The following is a 7,500-nucleotide window of genomic DNA, read 5'->3' on the forward strand; positions in this document are numbered from 1 at the left end:
AAATTAGTATACTATGACAAATTAACTGCATGGTTAGACCGAATTTACAAGTTACATGGAACTGTATGAGGTGCGCCACCCGCCAGTTCCGATGAAAAATACTACAAATTAGTATACTATGACAAATTAACTGCATGGTTAGACCGAATTTACAAGTTACAGTGTACATGGAACTGTATGAGGTGCGCCACCTGCCAGTTCCGATGAAAAATACTACAAATTAGTATACTATGACAAATGAACTGTATGGTTAGACCGAATTTACAAGTTACATCGAACTGTATGAGGTGTGCCACCCGCCAGTTCAGATGAAAAATACTACGAATTAGTATACTATGACAAATTAACTGCATAGTTAGACCGAATTTACAAGTTACATCGAACTGTATGAGGTGTGCCACCCGCCAGTTCAGATAAAAAATACTACAAATTAGTATGCTATGACTAATTATCTTTAAATCATTGTTGCCACATGGAGATGTGTTTATTAGAAAGATATCACTTGTGTTTGATCTATTTGCCATTGAACGATGACTGACAATTTCCTCAGACCGAAGGGACAGTGAAACCTTTCTTGATTTTTGTCAAAAGACTTACAGTATATGAACAGAGAAGTCACTGATTTTGTTGCAGTGAATATTTCTCCCTTGTATTCACCCAGTTCATTGTGAGAGCATTCGACTCGTCCATAATTACCTGATGTCTGGAACAAATTTACTTGACCCAGCTAAAACAGTTTGACTTAATAATGTTCACAAGGTATATCCAAAATGGCAATGAAACCTCTACCCTCCCAAGTTTTGACACAAAGACATCAATTATTATTCACAATTGTATCACAATTTGCAATCAGCACTGTCTGTTTCTTGCATCTCAGGAAATTCCCTCCAATTAAATTTCAATGCTCAATTTCCTTCAGCACTGCATCTTGTGGTTGAAGTACATGAAGGCCCTGGAAAAGAGTCACACCAGTCAATCAATCAATTTATATAATTTCATAATATCATTTTCGAAGAATGTTGTAACAAATCACTTTGCCATTCATGAGCAATGTTCCTGTGTAGGTGAAACTGAATAATGAAGCTAAGAGCTAAAGGAATTATTGCAAGAAACTTGTATCTTACCATGACAAGCTTAGGCCGACAAAAAAATATATGCAAATGAGCTTACGGTGATTTGAAATCACCCTTAGCTAATCATTACGTGTAGCTCAAGAACTCATTTCGCAAGTTTAGGTGTCGCAGATATCGCATCAGAGTCCGCTTCTGACATATTCAGTAACGTTTTTTACACCTTTTAAGTCACAACGGAGAAGCATAAATCCACAAAACGTCATTCAGGGAACGTTTTCCAGAGACTTTGCCCCGTGTAGCTCGTGTGGCGTGCAGCAATTCTCGCGAGGATTTTAGAGTAATTCTTGCTCGCACAATTCTGCAACACTGTGGCAAATATGCATAACTCGCTTTTTGAGTTCAGTTATTTTCAATTTACATATGCTTTGTATGTACAAAATTGGTTCTGCCTTCAGATACATGTAACTACAGTCCAAAACTGGACTGACTACCCAAGAGAGACAGAACTTATTAGTACAAAATAATAATTATTACAAAATTGGTTCTGCCTTCAGATAACAACAGTCCAAACTGGACTGACTACCCAAGAGAGACAGAACTCGTTAGCGCAAAATAATAATTATTCCAAAATTGGTTCTGCCTTCAGATAACAACAGTCCAAACTGGACTGACTACCCAACAGAGACAGAACTCGTTAGCACAAAATAATTATTATTACAAAATTGGTTCTGCCTTCAGATAACAACAGTCCAAAACTGGACTGACTACCCACGAGAGACAGAACTCATTAGTACAAAATAATAGTTATTACAAAATTGGTTCTGCCTTCAGATAACAACAGTCCAAAACTGGACTGCCTACCCAAGAGAGACAGAACTCATTAGCACAAAATAATTATAATTATTACAAAATTGGTACTGCCTTCAGATAACAACAGTCCAAACTGGACTGACTACCCAAGAGACAGAACTCATTAGTACAAAATAATAATTATTACAAAATTGGTTCTGCCTTCAGATAACAACAGTCCAAACTGGACTGACTACCCAAGAGAGACAGAACTCATTAGTACATTTAATAATTATAAATTACAAAATTGATTCTGCCTTCAGATAACAACAGTAAAAAATGGACTGACTACCCGAGAGAGACAGAACTCGTTAGGGTAAAATAAAAATGATTAAAACGAGACTGGTTGTGCCTTTTGATAACAAAAGGCAAAAACAGACTATCACATACAAGAAATTGTTTAAAATGCAATCTGTTTTGCAATAATAATTTAATATTATAGATACTTTTAAAGATTACATTGAAACTGATCAATGTACTTCAGGTCTGGTATCCAGCTAGCAGCCTAAGGCTGTATTCTGTCTATTACATAATTATATGTAGTCTGTTTCAGTCTGACCTCTACTCAAAAACAACAAACAGCACTTTCCTATGCTGAATTTCTCATTGAGCTAGCTCCGGGGCATTGAGGTACACAAGCAACCCCACCGTGACAATGTAGGGACGATGAGGTGGTTGCAAAGTACAAAATGATCAGAAAATCATCTGGCATTACACAGAGTAAACTCCCAGGAGTCAATCGGTTTAGTAAAAATTTACAAACTAACAAACAAAACAAATGACAAATTATCCTAATGATCTTTTGCTTATTAGCTTGGCTCCACATAACAAGCTAAATTATACTTCACAAATTATTATATATGCTACCCAAGAGGTTACAAAGTAAAATGGTGTGACAGTGAGTTAAGGATTGTATACCTCAGGTATATGCTACACAATTAATTATTAATAGCATAGCTGTAAATTTAATTTTGTATACTCTTTCACATCAACTTTTAGGCCATGCTTTAACTTGCTTTTTCTGTGCACTTAGATCACTAAGAAGTAATTCCAGGTTTCACCTGAAAGGATTGTGATTGTGCATACATGTAGACCTCAAAAACCCAGCTCCTCCTGCTCACCTCCCAAATACACAAGAATGTCAATTAAAATAGCTACAAGCTTCGTGTACTTGCTCCTGTTCCACTTAATTTTGTCAGATTTATCATCATTGTCTGCCAGCCTTCATCTGGGATTCTGGCCTCAAAAGAACCCAGTCGGGAAGTCGAAATTTGTGCAAATACTGTTGCAGCACATCTGGAACAATAACCTAGTGATCAAGTACACAGAACCGCCTTATCTTGGACAATCAAAGAAATTAGATAATTTATATTTTGGTCAAATTGATGGAAATAAGATTTGTCATCAAGATACTTTATTTGGGTGGGATTGACGGAGGTATTGACAATTAATGGGAGACCAAAGCGAGATAATCTCCCAGGCGGTTTCTTCTGAAGTGTAACCGACCTTTCAGTGAAATCTAGTGTCAAAGGAGTAATCTTATTAAGCGCCCAGTCCAAAATTTAGCTTGCTCTGGCTCCTTGTGCATGAGAAACCAGTGAAGGTACATGTAGTTATACATGTGACAAGGGAGTAACTACAGAATAACCGGCCACTATTGTGCTCTTGTAGTGGCATCGTTTAAAGAACAAGGCATCTGCAAGTGGCAAATAAGGGGCTGGTTATACAGAGATCCACATATTACATGTAATTCCCTATTCGTTATTATTGTTATTGCCTTAAATGGCCTTAATACAATATAAAGTGAAATTACTAAGGGAGTAGGTCTGCAAAAGTAATGACTGTGCTGAGGCCCTCCTTGGCGTTTTGGGAAACGAGGGAAGATGGCTATTTTGAACTGGGGAACAGAGGAAAAATGACAAAATGTCTTAGGAACAAGGCGACATAACAATTTTAGGGAGCAAAAAGCTGGGTACAAGTTTGAAAGTAAATTGGGCGGGGAACAAGGGAACAAAACTTTAAAATTTTAAGCCATTTAAACTTAAATCAGGTTTGTAAGTAAGATGACGACTTACCGAAAACTCCTCCGGCAGTCTTTTGCTTTTCGGATCTTTTGAATCTTCCCGCCCATTCGCTAAATGTAGCTGTTCGGCCAGGCCACCCTTTGTTCCAAACGTTCGTAGAACTCCCTTTACGTTTTGAAGAAGGTCTCTATTTTTGCCATGAAGTCTTCACCGATTAACCCTTTCGGAGACTGTCTGAGGTTGAATTATGTCACTGGCGTGTATCTTTGTGGCGAATGCTGATTATCTGACCTGAATTGTCGTTGCCCTTTCTTCCGGAATCCGTCGATGTTTACTGGGTTTATTTGGTGGAATGCGTGCCATTTCACCCGCACAAAATGTTAAGGAATGGCAAAGATCCAATTTTGGTCGTCCAACAAGGGAAAAAGAGAGGAAGAGCACATACATTGATCGCCCGCGCGAAAAACAAACCGATAATTCAAACCGATCTCGTTCCCAGAGTCTTTGGGGCGAGGCAATTCATAATGGCGGACAAAGTTGTTGCATCATGTAATTATTGTGAAATGTCCACAATCCTTCTCTAAGTGCCAACATCCAATCACAACCCGTTGCGAGCCCAGTGCGATTCCTGGGGCGCTTTCATTTTGGGTGGAAAAACCGGGGAGAATTTTCTGCTTTAAAGGTGCAGAGCAAATTTCCTCAATCAAAATATGGAACGGAGGAGAGTGTGTTCCTTTTGAGATTTCCTTTTCTGTTTTTCTCAAGAGACTGGATACTAATCATTTAGAATAACAAATATGGCTGCCGGATTTTCGATCATTACTTCATAAGAAGTAATTCTCACCTACAGCTACGGGCTATGAAAGCACCCACGTTAATTGACTGAAACCCGCACGATTAATTTGGGCAGCTAAACACCAATGCTATTTTTTTTTCTTTTTTCAAGGAGCATGGTAAAGTCTGCTTACTAGCCTACATTACTTTCTCAATCTCATTCTCTGCTGGGACTCCTATATCACAAAGGCCTTGATTTACATGTTATTTGCATGATTCATCCCAGCAATTTACATGAAATTTACACAAAAAAACTATTTTATGGCCGGGTTGTGGCAATTTACATAGATTTTATGGCCTTTGCAATTGTTGTAAACAATTAAAACGGTCTAATCTTGTGAGGCCCTAAGTACCCGTTTATATGGAGAAAAATTGTCCCAGGAAGAAGGGTCACTCGCTTACCGGAGTTACCCTGGACCAGCCAACTTTTCCTACATTTCCCTATAAAATGCGGTTTAAGTAAACTGTTTACATGAGGGAAAAAAATGGCGCGGCTTGAAGGGAAACCCACCTAGCCGGGTCACCCTTTGTCAACGGTAGGGTCGCCCTCCTGGCCAGGCCAACTTTATTCCATGTAAACACTTTGGCTCGCTCAGTGGAGTCAACTTGGTCGAGGTAAGATGATGAGAGAATGCACGAGTACTATCTTCCCAGTCTCCTGATGATCGAAACTGAGCCGGGCAGCTCTTGACTCAGGAATAAAGGTTAGTTCTTTTCTCACATAAACGCTAGCTAAAGACCCGGCTGGGAGGGTGACCATCTTCCGAGGACAACTTTTCTCCATATCAACAGGGCCTAAGACTTGATCCAAGTCGAACCATTAAAACACATACCGATAGGCATTTTATAGGTTGCAACCGGCGAACTTTTGATAAACCGAACTCAGTGCAACATGCAGGGCTAATTCAACAGTTTCCCATATAATTTAATTAGGTAATAAACATTCGACACTCAAAATCATCGTGAACAGGGCATACAGATCCCAAACCATTTGGTAACTTAGACAGGACACGCATGATGATAGAGCGCAATTTACAGACATTTTATGAGACATGACCAAACGGCGTAAAATCTTTGTAAATTTGCGATTTATAGACATTTTTGCAAGATTTTATAAAGTCTGTAAATTTCAAGTATTTCCTCTTGTTGTAGCTCCAATAATTTATAAACATTTTACAGACATTTTATAGAGCTTTACTCAAGAAAACTCTGTAAAATATCTGTGAAATAAATTTACAAAGATTTTATATTTATGGAGTTAAGTGTTAAAGTCTGTAAATTTATTATTTACAGACATTTTATGAAGTCTGTAAATGGTCCAAATTTTCCAGTGGTACAATGTACTGTACTACTCTACTCATCTCAAGACCATCAACAAAAAGAGCCACTTTTGTCTTTTTTAAATCTTTCTTACCGGCAGTACAGGAACTCTAGGATGATTCATTCTGCTCATTTGCATGGGTTGACCTTTAAAAAAAAAAAAACGAAGAACACACACGTTTCAATCCAGTGCTATGTTTTATTAATTCAAACTACAATTTGCAAAGGTTGTTTACATTTGACTTATTTACGTATAACAAAAAGACAAATCAGCCTTTTTCGACTCTGTATCTCTTCAGGCAAGCACAACGTAATTCAGACAATCACAACTACAATGTATGGTGGTGGACAAAACACTGACCCCCAGTCCATGGACAACCCCAGCAGGCTACCCAAATAGACTTACCCTAAAAATACTATTTCAAATGAGTATGTTGGTCTATATTTAAACAGCATTGAAAATAGTTCTTACTTAAGCCTAAACACCCATTTTAAACGGTGTTGATTGACAGTATAATAAGTCTAAGCACCCATTTTAAAAAGATTAGCTTTGGATAATTGTCGTAATTGTCGATTACTTCAGCTAAGTGAAGTGAAACCGGTGCAATTCCTGGATTTAGTTGCAAGTGGCCGTGCGGACGAGTGTCTCGTCTCGGGAGACGAGTCTCTAGTCTTTCGAGATGAGAGTCTCGTCTCTAGAGATGGTCATGACTTTTTTTACATTCGGTGGCTCCTAAAGGAGCCGTTTTCTTTTTCTTTTTTCTTTGCGGATTCATTCTCCCGAGGCGGGTTCCTTCACGTTGGATGACGAGTGTTTTTTTTTTCCTGCTTTCCCATTGCCTGTTCAGACTATCATCACGCACTGGCGACGCAACAAGATTTAAAAAAAATCGCATCAGCAGCGCGAGCAAAAAACCGCTTGTGTAGCAGCGACTCTAGGAGATTTATTTATACACATTGTTTAATTCATGAACAAAAAATAAGCGCTTTCATGGCAAATGTTCGCCGACCGTGGTGTAACTTCACAAATATATAACTTAGATAAGATAAACCGCACAGACCTGTGAATTGGAGAGGTGGAAAATAAATTGGCTTCATACAACAGTCAAGTTCTTGGCCTTTTTCATTGAACGGTTTCGAATTTTTCATTATTTTGTTGTTGTTTGTGACAGTGAAAATAAACTGTTGAATGAATTAAGTTTTGTGGATGACATTCTCAAAAGTGAAGTCATCAAACTCGAGTTTGTTTTCATTTACCGTAGCAGCTACAATGCACGTCCTACTGTATTTGTTCACTGTACTTTCTACTCGCTTGCAGTCATTTACGGTCAAACGTGTCGGCGGATCGACTTAAATGTGGGAGTAACGAACTGTGGGCAAAACAGCTGTAATTCAGCACA

At 38.4% G+C, this 7,500-nt stretch overlaps 2 long non-coding RNA genes across 2 annotated transcripts in view; both read right to left on the reverse strand.

Annotated features, from left to right (window-relative positions):
* The window catches only part of LOC137974408 (uncharacterized), a 5,106-nt gene extending 651 nt beyond the window's left edge, over positions 1–4,455 (reverse strand). Inside the window, exons 1-2 of the long non-coding RNA XR_011117452.1 lie at positions 3,998–4,455; positions 1–952 (exon numbers count right to left, since the gene is read on the reverse strand). The exon at positions 1–952 is cut by the window's left edge and continues 651 nt beyond it. This is a non-coding gene — a long non-coding RNA (uncharacterized lncRNA). The remainder of the gene's footprint in view (positions 953–3,997) is intronic.
* A 1,702-nt stretch (positions 4,456–6,157) lies between these two features.
* LOC137974409 (uncharacterized) overlaps positions 6,158–7,500 on the reverse strand; it is a 7,064-nt gene continuing 5,721 nt past the window's right edge. Inside the window, exon 3 of the long non-coding RNA XR_011117453.1 lies at positions 6,158–6,247. This is a non-coding gene — a long non-coding RNA (uncharacterized lncRNA). The remainder of the gene's footprint in view (positions 6,248–7,500) is intronic.

Source organism: Montipora foliosa, chromosome 10 (genome assembly GCF_036669935.1).
Source record: "Montipora foliosa isolate CH-2021 chromosome 10, ASM3666993v2, whole genome shotgun sequence".
NCBI classification, from domain to species: domain Eukaryota; kingdom Metazoa; phylum Cnidaria; class Anthozoa; order Scleractinia; family Acroporidae; genus Montipora; species Montipora foliosa.